Below are 14,755 nucleotides of genomic sequence, written 5' to 3'. Positions count from 1 at the left end.
GCCTGTGCTGGCTCTTTGATAAAATTAGTGAAGTAATACTACTTTTTCTGTAACTCTAGACAGGTTTTATTTTCAACCTTTCCTACCTGATTCTAATACGTTCAGTGATGTTTTTGTGGTCTCTTCTGCACTGGTGAGACTGCAGATTGGATGAAAGTTCATCTGACCACCTACACCCTGTCCCCTATGGTTGTCAAGAGCTCTTGGTTGCTTGGCAATTCAGCCCCCTCCCATTCCCATGCTGACCTGTCTGCTTTCTCCACTGCCACAGAGAGGCCAAGCACCAGCTAGAGAAACAGCAACTCATACACCACTTGGGTGTCCGACAAACCAATGTGTTGAACATTCAGTTTTCTAATTTCTGGTAATACACTCCCCCTGTGTTTCTTTTCCAATCTCTTCCTGTTCTCTCACTGCTCACCCCACTCACCCCCATGTTCTGGATCTGATACCCTCTCCTACCTGGTTCTGGTTACCCATCACCCACACGTATGTTGTGTGTTTTCCCTTTGCTCTTCCCATCCAATTCCCCCCTTACCCCTTCATTAGTCCTACTTACTCACCTTCGAGTCTGTCTCTCCCTTATTCCATTTTCTCCCTCTTGTAAGAGCGGGCTCCCTCACCTCCAACCCTCTGACTCTCAATACAGGAGCTCCTCAGGGCTACGTACTGGGTCCCCTTCTTTAATCCCTGTATACCCATGACTGTATCACCACCCACAGCTCCAATCTGTTAATTAAGTTTGCTGACGACACTACATTGATTGGCATTATAGAAACATAGAAAACCTACAGCGCAATACAGGCCCTTCGGCCCACAAAACTGTGCCGAACATGTTCTTACCTTAGAAATTACCGAGGCTTACCCATAGCCCTCTAGTTTTCTAAGCTCCATGTACCTATCCAGGAGTCTCTTAAAAGACCCTGTCACATCCATCTCCTCCACCGCCGGCAGCCCATTCCACGCACTCACCACTCTCTGTGTAAAAAAAACTTACCCCTGACATCTCCTCTGTACCTATTTCCAAGCACCTTAAAACTGTGTCCTCTTGTGCTAACCGTTTCAGCCCTGGGAAAATGCCTCTGACTATCCAAACGATCAAGGCCTCTCATCATCTTGTACACCTCTATCAAGTCACCTCTCATCCTCCGTCGCTCCAAGGAGAAAAGGCCGAGTTCACTCAACCTATTCTCATAAGGCATGCTCCCCAATCCAGGCGACATCCTTGTAAATCTCCTCTGTACACTTTCTATGGTTTCCACATCTTTCCTGTAGTGAGGCAACCAGAATTGAGCACAGTACTCCAAGTGGGGTCTGACCAGGGTCCTATATAGCTGCAACATTACCTTTCAGCTCTTAAACTCAATCCCACAATTGATGAAGGCCAATACACCGTATGCCTTCTTAACCACAGAGTTAACCTGCGCAGCAGCTTTAAGTGTCCTATGGACTTGGACCCCAAGATCCCTCTGATCCTCCATACTGTCAAGAGCCTTACCATTAATGCTATATTCTGCCATTATACATGTATTTGACCTACCGAAATGAACCAGCTCACACTTATCTGGGTTGAACTCCATCTGCCACTTCTCAGACCAGTCTTGCATCCTATCGATGTCCCGCTGTAACCTCTGACAGCCCTCCATACTATCCACAACACCCCCAACCTTTGTGTCATCAGCAAATTTACTAACCCATTCCTTAGCTCAAACAATAACGAGGTGGCCTACAGGGAAGAAGTCATCTTTCTGACACAGTGGTTTCAAGAAAACAACCTCTCCCTCAATGTCACAAAAACAAAGGAGTTGGTTGTCGATTACAGGAGGATGGAGACAGGCTAACACCTATTGACATCAATGGATCTGGGGTTGAGAGGGTAAACGGCTTCAAGTTCCTCGGCATCCACATCACTGAGGTCCTCACGTGGTCTGTACACACCAGCTGTGTGGTGAAAAAGGCACAACAGTGCCTCTTTCACTTCAGACGGTTGAGGAAGTTTGGTGTGTGCCCCCAAATCCCAAGAACTTTCTGCAGGGGCACAATTGAGAGCATCCTGACTAGCTGCATCACTGCCTGGTATGGAAACTGTACCTCGCTTAATCGCAGGACTCTGCAGAGTGGTACGGACAGCCCAGCGTATCTTTAGTTGTGAACTTCCCATGATTCAGGACATTTACAAGGACAGGTGTGTAAAAAGGGCCTGTAGGATCATTGGGGACCCAAGCCTTCCCAACCACAATCTATTCCAGCTGCTACCATCTGGGAAGTGGTACCGCAGCATAAAAGCCAGGACCAACAGGCTCCAGGACAGCTTCTTCCACCAGGCCATCAGACTGATTAACTCATGCTGACTTGAGTGTACTCTATATTACATTGACTGTTCTATTTATTGTAAATTATTATAAATTACTATGATTGCACATTGCACACTTAGATGGAGACGTAACATAAAGATTTTTACTCCTCATGTATGTGATGGATGTAAGAAATAAAGTCAATTCAATTGAATTCACCCACCAGCCTTTGTCTCTGTACTCTCCCAATGCACCCCATCCTCTCCTCACCTGAGTCAATTTGGCTCCAGCTGCCTATGTTACCTGCCTTATCCAATTGCTGGTGAGTCAGTATCCTGGCAAACACTACACTACGAAGATAAAAGAAAACTCTAAGCAACTCTGCAAAAAGGTTATTGAAAAGCACAAGTCAGGAGATGGATACAAGAAAATTTCCAAGTCACTGAATATCTCTTGGGAGTACAGTTAAGTCAATCATCGAGAAATGGAAAGAATATGGCACAGCTGTAGATCTGCCCAGAGCAGGCCGTCCTCAAAAACCGAGTGAACATGCAAGAATTTCCCCCGGGATCAATAAAGTATGACTATGACTAGTGAGGACGGCCATCAAGAGACCTATAACAGCTCTGGAGGAGTTACAAGCTTCAGTGGCTGAGATGGGAGTGACTGCACATACAACAACTGTTGCCTGGGTGCTTCACCAGTCGCGGCTTTATGGGAGAGTGGTGAAGAGAAAGCCACTGTTGAAAAAAGTTCACAAAATCTTGGCTAGAGAGGGAGACTTTGAGTCAGCTGGAAGAGGGTCCAAAATTGAGTTTTTGGCCATCAGACAAAACACTGTTTGACATAAACCAAACACTGCTCATCATCAAAAACACACCTTCCCTATCATGAAGCAGCTAAATCAGGCTGTGGGGATGCTTCACTACAGCAGGCCCTGGAAGGCTTGTGAAGGTAGAGGATAAAATGAATGCAGCAAAACACAGGGAAATCCTGGAGGAAAATCTGATGCAGTCTGCAAGAGAACTGCGACTTGGGACAAGATTTGTTTTCCAGCAAGACAATGACCCCAAGCATAATCCGAAGCTACACAGTAATGGATTAAAAACAAAAAAGTTAATGTCCTGGAGAGGCCAAGTCAGAGTTCAGACCTCAATCCAATTGGGAATTTGTAGCTGGACTTGAAAAAGGCTGTTCACTCACAAACCTCATGTAATCCGACAGAGTTTGAGCAGCTTTATAAAGAAGAATGGGGAATTGCAGTGTCCAGATGTGCAAAGCTGATAGATACCTATCTACACAAGGCTGTAATTGCTGCCAAAGGTGCCTTTACTAACTACTGACTTGAAAGGGGTGAATACTTAAGCAATCAATTATCTTGTGTTTAACATTTCTAGGTTAATTTAGATCACTTTGTAGAGATCTCTTTTCACTTTGACATGAAAGAGTCTTTTTCAGTTGATCTCTGTAAAAAAAAACTGGGAGTGGGGGAAGGGCTGTGTAAAAAAAAAAACAACAAATTAAATCCAGTGTGATTCAATGTTGTAAAACAATAAAACATGAAAATTTCTGGAGAGGTGGTGGTGAATGCCTTTTATAGGCACTGTATCTACTTTGTCAATAAATTTACTGTAAAATAAACTTCAAGTAACCTTTAAAGGTTATTTTCAGGTTAGCAAGCTGTTGGGAGTTACCTGTAAGCCCATCTTTACCTCCCCCCAGCGCCCACTTTCTGCTCTCCGCAGGGATCGCTCCCTACGCGTCTCCCTTGTCTACTTGTCCCTCCCTACAGATCTCCTTCCTGGCACTTATCCTTGCAAGTGGAACAAGTGCTGTACAAGCCCTACACGTCCTCCCTCACTACCATTCAGGACCCCAAGCAGTCCTTCCAGGTGAGGTGACACTTCACCTGTGAGTCTGTTGGGGTCACCTACTGTATCTGGTGCTCCCAGTGTGGCCTCTTGCATACAATGGTGAGACATGGCATAGCTTAGGAGACTGCTTCAACGAGCACTTACGCTCCATCTATCATAAAAAGTGGGATCTCCCAATGGCCACACATTTCAATTCTACTCCCTATTCCTATTCTGACATGTCAGTCCACGGCCTCCTCTACTGCCGCGATGGGGCAACACTCAGGTTGGAAGAGCAACATCTTCCATCTGGACAGCCTCCAACCAGATGGCATGAACATCAACTTCTTAAATTTCCAGTAGTTGCACCCTCCTCACCATTCCCTATTCCTGTTTCCCTTTCTCATCTTATCTTTTTACCTGCCTGTTACCTCCCTCTAGTGCTCTTCCGCCTTCACTTTCTTCCATGGTCTTCTACCCTCTCAGATACCCCCTTCTCTAGCCCTTTATCTCCTTCATCAATCAACTTCCTAGGTCTTTACTTCACCCCTCCCCCCTCCCGATTTCACCTATCACCATGTGTTTTTCCTCCCTTCCCCCCACCTCCTTACTCTGACTTTCCCCCTTCCCTTCCAGTCCTGAAGAAGGGTCTCAGCCCAAAATGTTCACTGTTTACTCTTTTCCATAAATGCTGCATGGCATGGTGAGTTTCTCCAGCATTTTGTGTATGTTGCTTTGGATTTCCAGCATCTGCAGATTTTCTTGTGTTTGTGTTACCAGTTGGCCACTGGAAATGCAGCATTTAAACAAATGAGTGTATTATGTGATTTAAAGTAGACGTTGATAGGTTTGTGGTAAGTATGGGTGTCAAATGTTACAGGGAGAAGGCGGGAGAAAGGAGTCGAGAGGGATAATAAATCAGCCGTGATGGAATGGTGGAGCTATGCGATGGGGTGTATTTCCTGATTCTGATTCTGCTCCTGTGTCTTATGGTCTTATGAGTTGTACGCCAGCAGAGATTGCAAGGAATCCAAGCAGGTTAACTGAGTAAGAGGTGGCCATTGGAGTAAAATGGAATTCATCTAATGGTAATGCAGCAGTTAGCCCGACGCTATTACGGCTTAGGGTGTTCCTGAGTTCAGAGTTCAATTCTAGGGTGCCGTTCTGTGTGTCCTTCTCATGGAATGCATGGGTTTTCCGTGGGTGCTCTAGTTTCCTCCCACAGTTCAAAGACATACCGGGTAAGTTAATTGTTCATTGGAAATTGTCTCATGATTTAGGTCAGGGTTAATCAAGTTTGTTATGGGTTGTATGGCAATGCCCGTAGGGCCCAGAGGACTTACTCCACACTATATTGCTAAATTTAAAAAATAGATTAGTACTCCAGATAGCTTTGGGTAATCTCATTCTTGAATCTCGAAGTCAGCATACTTGTATAGCAAACAGTTAAATCTTTGCCAGTATTGCAATGGACGTTGGAGTAATTCTTACCACAAATGTACGGGCTTAAGATTGAGCTGAAAGATGACACAGATCCGGAATATTTTGAGTTTTTACCCAGAGAGCTGAGCAGATTTATGAATCTTTATGTTGTAGGACATTGGTATAAAAGTACAGTTTCAGCCATGGTATTTTTACAGTGGCACTTGTGGCTGAGACCTGTTCCATTTCGTTGTTCATCCAGTTCCCTTCTGAAAGTTGCTGTTGAATCTTCTTCCACTGCCTACATCTCAGGCACAACTTACTGCTAACTTTATCTTAAATAAGCAAAATTTTCTTCTGTTGTTGCTGTTTTTGCCAATTCCTTTAGTGTGCCCTTGCTTCTTCTAGAATGATTTTATACATTGCTGTTAGATTTGGTAAATTGCTTTAAGCACCTCATCATCCATCTAGGTGGCCTCCAACCAGATGGAATGCACCTCGATTTCAACAACTTCTGGCAGTTTTTTTCCTTTCCTCTTTCCTCTTCAACATTTCCCCATTCTGACTTCTTACCTCTTCTCCTTACCTGCCTATCACCTGTGCTCAGTTCTGGTTGCCTCACTACAGGAAGGATGTGGAAACCATAGAAAGGGTGGAGAGGAGACTTACAAGGATGTTGCCTGGATTGGGGAGCATACCTTATGAGAATATGTTGAGTGAACTTGGCCTTCTTTTTCCTTGGAGCGATGGAGGATGAGAGGTGACCTGATAGAGGTGTATAAGATGATGAGAGGCATCCCAACCATAATCTATTTGTGTGGATAGTCAGAGGCTTTTTCCCAGAGCTGAAATGGCTAGCAAGAGGGGGCACAGTTTTAAGGTGTTTGGAAGTAGGTACAGAGGAGATGTCAGGGGTAAGTTTTTTACGCAGGGAGTGGTGAGTGTGTAGAATGGGCTGCCGGTGACGGTGGTGGAGATGGATACGATAAGGTCTTTTAAGAGACTCCTGGACAGGTACATGGAGCTTAGAAAAATAGAGGGCTATGAGTAACCCGAGGTAATTCCTAAGGTAGGGACATGTTTGGCACAGCTTTGTGGGCCGAAGGGCCTGTATTGTGCTGTTGGTTTTCTTATGTTTCTATCACCTCTCACTGGTGCCTTTCCTCCTTCCCCTTCTCCCATGTTCCACTCTCCTCTCAAATAAGATTCCTTTTTCTCCAGCCTGTTGCCTTTTCCACTTATCACCTCCCAGCTTCTTACTTCATCCTGCTCCCCCACCTACATGGCTTCACCTATCACCTTCTAACTTGTCCACCTTCCCCATCCCCACCTTATCTTCCTCCATCTATTTCAGTCCAGGTGAAGGGTCTTGATCCGAAATCTCAATCGATTGTTTATTCCTTTCTATAGATGCTGCTTGACCAACTGAGTTCCTTCAGCATTTTGTGTGTGTCGCTCTGGATTTCCAGCACCCCCAGGATTTTGTGTGTTTATTATTATCATGTCCCAAGGTACAACGGAAAAAGCCTTGTTTTGTATGCTGTCCATGCTCATTTTATTGCATCAGGTAATACAAGGGAAAATCAAAAACAGCTCTGAACAAGTTTCTCACTGTTAAAAACAGGCTTAATTGTTTCAGTAATACACAAAAAATGCTGAGGAACTCAGCAGGCCATGCAGCTTCTATGAAAAAGAGTAAACAGTCAACGTTTCAGGCCGAGACCCTTCCTCATCAATTGTTCCAGTCTTTCCAAAGATCTATTATCCCTGGGAATATTCCAGTAATTCCTCCCTGAATGGGTGGTCAGCACTTGGCACAATCCGGAGCAGGGATTTAAGTTGTTTGTACAGCTCAGCATAACTTTCTCCCCTTGTACAGTATGTTTACAGTTAAGAATGCCACAACCTTCTCCACCCATCCTGCTTCTTCAATCATTTATGTGCACATACCCAAATGTACAGTAAATGGAAGGGCCCTGGGAAGTGTTGTAGAACACAGAGACTCAGAGTGCAAGTAAATAGCTCTCTGAAAGTGGAAACACAGGAAGATAAGGAAGTGAAGAAGGTATATTGCAAGCTTGACTTCAACAGCTGGTTGCGTGTAAGAGTTGGGGTGTTACGTGACAACTGTATAAGATATGGTGAAACTGGAATGAGTATTGAGTGCTGTTCTGGTCGTCATGCTATAGGAAGGATGTCAAAGAGTTGGAATTATAAGGAGAGACAGGATAGGCTGGGACTATGTGGGTTGAAAAAGTTTGAGGAGTGACCTCATGGGTTTATAAAATTGAGGGGCATAGATTGGGTACCTACTCTATCTTTTCTCCCTGAATCTCAAGGCAGTATGTGGTAACATACATGTACTTTGATTATAAGTTTACTCTCAACTTTGAGCAACTTTAAGCATTCGTTCATGTGAAAATGGAAAGATTTAAAGGGGACAAGAGGGGGAAAATTTTCTCTCAGGGTGGTGGTAGATGGAACAAGCTGCCAGAAGAAGTTGTTAGAGACAGATACAATGTTTGAAAGACATTTGGACAGGTTCAAAGTAAATGTATTATCAAAGTACATGTGTGTCACCATATACAACCCTGAGATTCATTTTCTTGTGGGCATACACAGTAAATCCAAGAAACACAATAGAATAAATGAAAGACCACACCCTAATGGTCAGACAAATAAGCAATGTGTAAAAGACAATAAACTGTGCAAATATAAATGAGAAAAATAGATAATAAATAAATAAGCAATAAATATTGAGAACATGAGATGAAGAATCCTTGAAAGTGAATCCATAGGTTGTAGGAACAGTTCAGTGATGGGGCAGATGAAGTTGAGTGAATTTATCTCCCTTTGGTTCAAGAGCCTGATGGTTAAGGGGTAATAACTGTTCCTGAACCTGGTGGTGTAAGTCCTGAGCCTCCTGTACCTTCTTCCTGATGGCAGCAGCAAGAAGAGAGTATGACCTGGGTGGTGGGGTCCTTAATGATGGATGCTGCTTTCCTGCAACTGTACTCCGTGTAGATGTGCTCAGTAGTTGGGAGGGCTTTATCCATGATGGTGTGGGTCATATCCTCTACTTTTCTTAGGATTTTCTGTTCAAGGGCATTTGTGTTTCTATACCAGGTTCATGGATAGGAGAAGTTTAGAGGGATGTGGCCCAAATGTGGGGAACTGGGACTAGTCTAGAAATCAAACTTGGACGGATTGGGCCAAAGGACCTTCTTCTGTACGCTTGAACTCTTTGACTTTAGCAGGTGGCACTGTTTACAGACCATCCTCCGAGGAAATACTGTGCTGAAGAAAATATGGCTAGTTGGAAATTACCTTTTGATTTAAAAAAAATAGCAATCCATAAAAACTAGAAGGACCAGTGAGGGTAGAAACAGGATGATTTGGCAGATAAATGCATGGCTGAGAAGCTGGTGCAGGGGGCAGGGTTTCGGGTTCTTGAATCATTGGGATCTCTCCTGAGGGAGGTATGACCTGTTCAAAAATGTTGGATTGCATTTTTACCCGAGGAGAATCGATATTCTGTGGGCAGGTTTCTTCAAGCTGTTAGGAGGGTTTGGCAGGGAGTTGGAACCAGACTGAAGGGACTGAGGATAAAACGGATGGTTAAATAGCAAAGGTGGCATGCAGTTAGACTGTCAGGATGGGCAGGCAGATGATAGTACATAATTGCAGCTGGTAGGGTGAGTATCAGTGTGCAGTATTAGGGATGCAGAATCAAGAATACAGTACTCAAATACAATGTTGTGTTCCAATGCATGAGTATAAGAAATAAGTGGATAATCTTGTTGCGCTATTACAGATCATCAGGTATGGTGTTGTGGCCATCACTGAATCGTGGCTGAAGAATGATTGTATTTGGGAATGAATCTCCAAGGTTACACATTGTATCGGAGGGATGGGAAGGTAGGCAGAGGTGGTGGTGTGGCTTTGCAAGTAAAGAATGGCATCAAATCAGTATATTACACAGGAAATAGAAAAGGCGTGTCAAAAGGGCAATGTTGCGATTGCCATGGGGATTTCAACATGTAGGTCGATTGGGGAAAATCAGGTTAGAAACATAGAAAACCTACAGCACAATACAGGCCCTTTGGCCCACAAAGTTGTGCCGAACATATCCATACCTTAGAAATTACTAGACTTCCCCATAGCCTTCAACATACTAGACTTCAACATAGCCCTCTATGTTGGAAATGGATCTCCAAAGAGTGAGTTTGTTGAATGCCTACAAGATGGCTTTTTTGAGCAGTTTGTCGTTGAGCCTACTAGACGATCAGCTATACTGGATTGGGTGTTATGTAATGAACTGGAGGTGATCAGGGAACTTAAGGTAAAAGAACCCTTAGGAACCAGTCATCACAATGTGATTGAGTTTAACTTGAAATTTGATAGGGAGAAAGTAAAGTCTGATGTGGCAGTGTTTCACTGGAGTAAGGGAAATGACAGTGGTATGAGAGAGGAGCTGGCCAAAGTAAATTGTAAGGAGATGCTAGCAGGGATGATAACAGAGCAGCAATGGCATGAGTTTCTGGGAAAAATGAGAAAAGTGCAGGAGAGATGCATTCCAAAAACAAAGAAATTCACAAATGGTAAAATAGTACAACCATGGCTGATAAGGGAAGTCAAAGCTATTGTAAAAACAAAAGAGAGGGCACACAACAAAGCAAAAACTAGAGGGAAGGCAGAGGATTGGGAAGCTTTTAAAACCCTACAGACAGCAACTAAAAGAATGATTAGGAAGGAAAAGATGAAATATGAAAGCAAGCTATCAAACAATATTAAAGTGGATGGTAAAAGTTTTTTCAAGTATGTTTAAAAGAAAGAGATGAAAGTGGATACAGGATCACTAGAAAATGAGGCCGGAAAAATAATAATGGGGGACAAGGAGATGGCTGATCAACTAAATGAGTATTTTGCATCAGTCTTCTCTGTGGAAGACACTAGCAGTTGTGATGAAAGAGGATTACAAAAAGTACACATAGACTAAGATGTTAACTGTCCTGTGCTGGCACCAGTGGGATCAGCAGTTGATCTGCCACCTGTCTTCAGGAGAAAGAGAGATAAGGAAGACAATGGAGCAGCATTTGGAAATGTTAATGAAGAGACGAGAGAGTTTAACGGAAGGAAACACCGGTCTGAGAACTGTCAAGATCGGCTCCTTTTTGAACCCTGAACTGTTTGAAATGTGATGGACAGGCGATACCCCAGCAGGGGGATAAAAAGGGACAGGTTCGCTAAGGCAGGACACACACAACACCACGAGGTAACAAGACCCTGGAAGCGGTGTGCCTCCCACAAGTCGGTGGGAGTTTTGGAGGGCTGATCACGGGACCAAGCCATAGACGCACAGGGTGGAAAGGTACGATCGGCGGGAACCTGGTGTGTGTCCGCCCTTGCCTGGGTGCCAGGTTCACTGCAGAGGAACGATCATATCTGAAACAGGGGGGTCACAGTCGGTGACCTCAGAAGGCATTACAAAGGGCTCGCCCAAAAGCTGACTGTGAGGAATATCGAAGGTCTGTTTGGAATCCGATTTGAATATTCATTCGCTCTCTCTCTCTCTTTCCCACGGCGATGGCGATTACTGCGAACTGAACTAAACTGAACTCTGTCACTTTGAAACTGGTCATTTACCCCTAGACGACGATAGAGCTTGATTGATCCTATTATCCTAGTTCTGTGTACATGTGTGTTTATTCATTGCTAACCTGTTGCATTTATATCCTTACTATTAGAGTACTGTGTTGCTTATTTCTTTAATAAAACTTTCTTAGTTCCAGTAATCCAGACTCCAACTGAGAGGTCCATTTCTGCTGGGGGGGTATGTAACACAGTGTTCCAGATGTTGAAGGCTGTGAGGGAAGAGAAGTGAGTGCAGTTACTATTACAAGGGAGAAGGTGCTCAAAAAACTGAAAGACATAAGGGTACATAAGTCACCTAGACCAGATGAGCTACACACTAAGGTTGTAGAAGAGGTCACAGTAGAGATTGTGGAGGCATTCGTAGTGATCTTTCAAAAATCATTGGACTCTGGCATAGTGCCCGAGGACTGGAAAATTATATGTCATTCCAGACTTTAAGAAAGGAGGAAGGCAGCAGAAAGGAAATTATAGACCAGTTAGCATGACCTCAGTGGTTGGGAAGATGTTGGAGTCAATTGTTAAGGATGAGACTATGGAGTATTTGGTGACACAGGAGAAGATAGGACAAAGTCAGCATGGTTTCCTTAAGGGAAAATCTTGCCAGACGAACATATTGAAATCCTTTGAGGAGATTACACGTAGGATAGATAAGGGAGATGCAGTGGATGTTATATATTTGTACTTCCAAAAGCCCTTTGACAAAGTGCCACTCAAGAGGCTGCTTACCAAGTTAAGAGCCCATGTTAATATAGGAAAGTTGCTGGCATGGTTAGAGCATTGGCTGATTGGTAGGAGGCAGTGAGTGGGAATAAAAGAATTATTTTCTGGTTGGCTGCCAGTGGCTCGTGGTGTTCTGCAGGGGTCAATGTGGAGACTTCTTTTTATGCTGTATATCAATGATTTAGATGATGGAATAGATGGGTTTGTTGCCAGGTTTGCAGATGATACAAAGATTGGTGGAGGGGCAAGTAATGTTGAGGAAACAGTTCGGCTGCAGAAGGACTTAGACAAATTAGGAGAATGGGCAAGAGAGTGGCAAATGAAATACAATGTTGGAAAATGCATGGTCATGCACTTTGGCAGTAGAAATAAATGTGCAGTCTATTTTCTAAATGGGGGAAATCCTAAAATCTGAAATGTAAAGGATCTTGGTAGTCCTTGGGCAAAACACTCTGAAGGTTAACTTGCAGGTTGAGTTGGTGGTGAGGAAGGCAAATGCAATGTTAGCATTCATTTCAAGAGGTCCAGAATACAAGAGCAGGGATGTGATGCTGAGGCTTTATAAGGCACTGGTGAGGCTTTACCTTAAGTATTGTGAAAAGTTCTGGGCTCCTCATTTAAGAAAAGATGTGCTGGCATTGGAGAGGGTTCAGAGGAGGCTCACAAAGATGATTCTGGGAATAAAAGGGTTATCATATGAGGAATGATTGATACCTCTGGGCCTGTACTTACTGTAATTTAGAAAGATGAGGGGGGATCTTATTGCAACCTTTCAAATGTTGAAAGACCTATACAGAGTAGATATGGAAAGGATGTTTCCCGTGGCGGGGGAGTCTTGGACAAGAGGGCACAGCCTCAGGATAGAGGGACATCCATTTAAAACAGAGATATGGAGATATTTCTTTAGGCAGAAGGTGGTGAATGTGTGGAATTTATTACCACAGGCGGTTGTAGAGGCCAGGTCATTGGATATATTTAAGGCAGAGTTTGATAGGTTCTTGATTGGACACGGCATCAAAGGTTACAGGGAAAAGGCTGGGGTGTGGGGCTGAGTAGAGGAAAAAATTATCAGCCATGATTGAATGGCGGAGCAGACTTGAGGGCCAGATGGCCTAATTCTGCTCCTATTCTTATGGTCTTACGGTTTTATGGACCTAGCTGGCCAAGAACCAAGTCTGGTGGAGCCCACTGGGGGGGGAAACTATGACGAGCACAGGAAAAGGATGATTTGAAATAAAAGTAATTGTTTTATCTGAATTATTGTGTTGTAGGAAATATTTTATTGTTCTCAGAGGAAATGCTTCCATGTTAGTTTGGTTTCATCTATCATGTTCTTGTATCTCAGTGATTTATGTCTGAGTCCCCACAGTGCTTTTGTGACAGGGTGTCAAGGGGGCTGTCTTTAAGATGAAACTTGAAGTTTGAACCCCATACATATAGAAGACTCCAGACTGCTAGTTAATCCAGAAACAGGAAAATCCCTTTCAGGTTTCCATGTTGCATTCTTCATATTTTTTGAGGCCTGGACTGAAAAGGTATCTTGGAAACTTTGATCTCGTCTCCCTTTAACCTTGTAAATTCCAGGGAATGAGGGGGAATCTCACTGAAACCTATTGAATATTGAAAGGCCTAGGTAGGGTGGATATGGAGAGGATGTCAAGGATAGGCCATAGCCTTAGAATAGAGGGACATCCCTTTAGAACAGAGATGAGAATGAATTTCTTTTGCCAAATGGAGGTGATCTGTGGAATTCGTTACCATGGACAGCTGTGGAGGCCAGGTCATTGTGTATATTTAAAGCAGAGGTTGATAGTTTCTTGATTAGTAAAGGTGTCAAAGGAAGTTTATTATCAAAGTACAAATATGTCAGCACGTACAACCCTGAGATTCATTTTCTAATTGGGTATACTCAATAAATCTATAGAATAATGACCATAACAGAATCACTGAAAAACTGCCAAACTAGAGTGTTCAACCAGAGTGCTGAAGACAACAAAACCATGCAAATACAAAAGAAAGAAATAATACGAATAAATAAATATCAAGAACACGAGATGAAGAGTCCTTGACAGTGAGTCCATAGGTTGTGGGAACAATGAAGTTGAGAGAAGTTATCCCCTTCGGTTCAGGAGCATGCTGGCTGAGTGGTTATAACTGCTCCTGAACCTGGTGGTGTGGGACCTGTGGCTCCTGTACCTTCTTCCTAATGGCAGCAATGAGAAGAGAGCATGACATGGGTGGTTGGGGACCCTGATGATGGATGCTGCTTTCCTGTGACAGCGTTTCATGTAGATGTGCTCAATGGTAGGGAGAGCTTTACCTGTGATGGACTGGTCCGTATCCACTACCTTTTTGTAGTATTTTCTATTCAAGGCTACGGGGAGAAGGCAGAAGAATGGGGTTGAGTGGGAATATAAATTAGTCATGTTGGAATGGTGGAGCAGATTTGATGGGCTGATGTGCTCTTATGGTCGAAATATTGTAGCACAGAAGAAGGCAGTCATACCATACATTTTACCTGGCCTGGAGCTTTGTCCCCACAAGTATTTTGCCAATTCTTTATTGATAGTTACTCTATGAGTGAATCTGTTACCTTTCAGGCAGTGCATCACCCAATAGGAACACTTGCTACGTTACATCAAATGGTTATTTGTCAGTTACCTTATTCTTTGTTTACTTCCTCTGCTGCTATTGCTGTTGTTTCTCTTTGTAAACCAGCAAGAAACACCATTGTCCTCCAGGGGCTTTTGCTATATACAAATTGGTGTATTTTCCTATGTGATAAAAACATTCAAAATAAATGATTAACTT

The 14,755-nt window shown here is 43.4% G+C and overlaps 1 protein-coding gene and 1 long non-coding RNA gene across 5 annotated transcripts in view; one reads left to right on the top strand and one right to left on the bottom strand.

Moving 5' to 3' along the window:
- The window catches only part of abcc3 (ATP-binding cassette, sub-family C (CFTR/MRP), member 3), a 193,077-nt gene that overhangs the window by 21,077 nt on the left and 157,245 nt on the right, over nt 1–14,755 (top strand). The gene's annotated exons all lie outside the window — the stretch shown is intronic.
- Nucleotides 1–14,755, bottom strand: part of LOC140187310 (uncharacterized) — a 110,267-nt gene that overhangs the window by 20,567 nt on the left and 74,945 nt on the right. For both annotated transcript variants that reach the window (XR_011883058.1, XR_011883059.1), the window contains one exon: nt 14,606–14,718. This is a non-coding gene — a long non-coding RNA (uncharacterized lncRNA). The remainder of the gene's footprint in view (nt 1–14,605; nt 14,719–14,755) is intronic.

The sequence above is a fragment of the Mobula birostris genome, chromosome 24 (genome assembly GCF_030028105.1).
Source record: "Mobula birostris isolate sMobBir1 chromosome 24, sMobBir1.hap1, whole genome shotgun sequence".
NCBI classification, from domain to species: domain Eukaryota; kingdom Metazoa; phylum Chordata; class Chondrichthyes; order Myliobatiformes; family Myliobatidae; genus Mobula; species Mobula birostris.
Note: the sequence above shows the minus strand (reverse complement) of the source record. Positions and strands in the feature narration are given on the sequence as shown.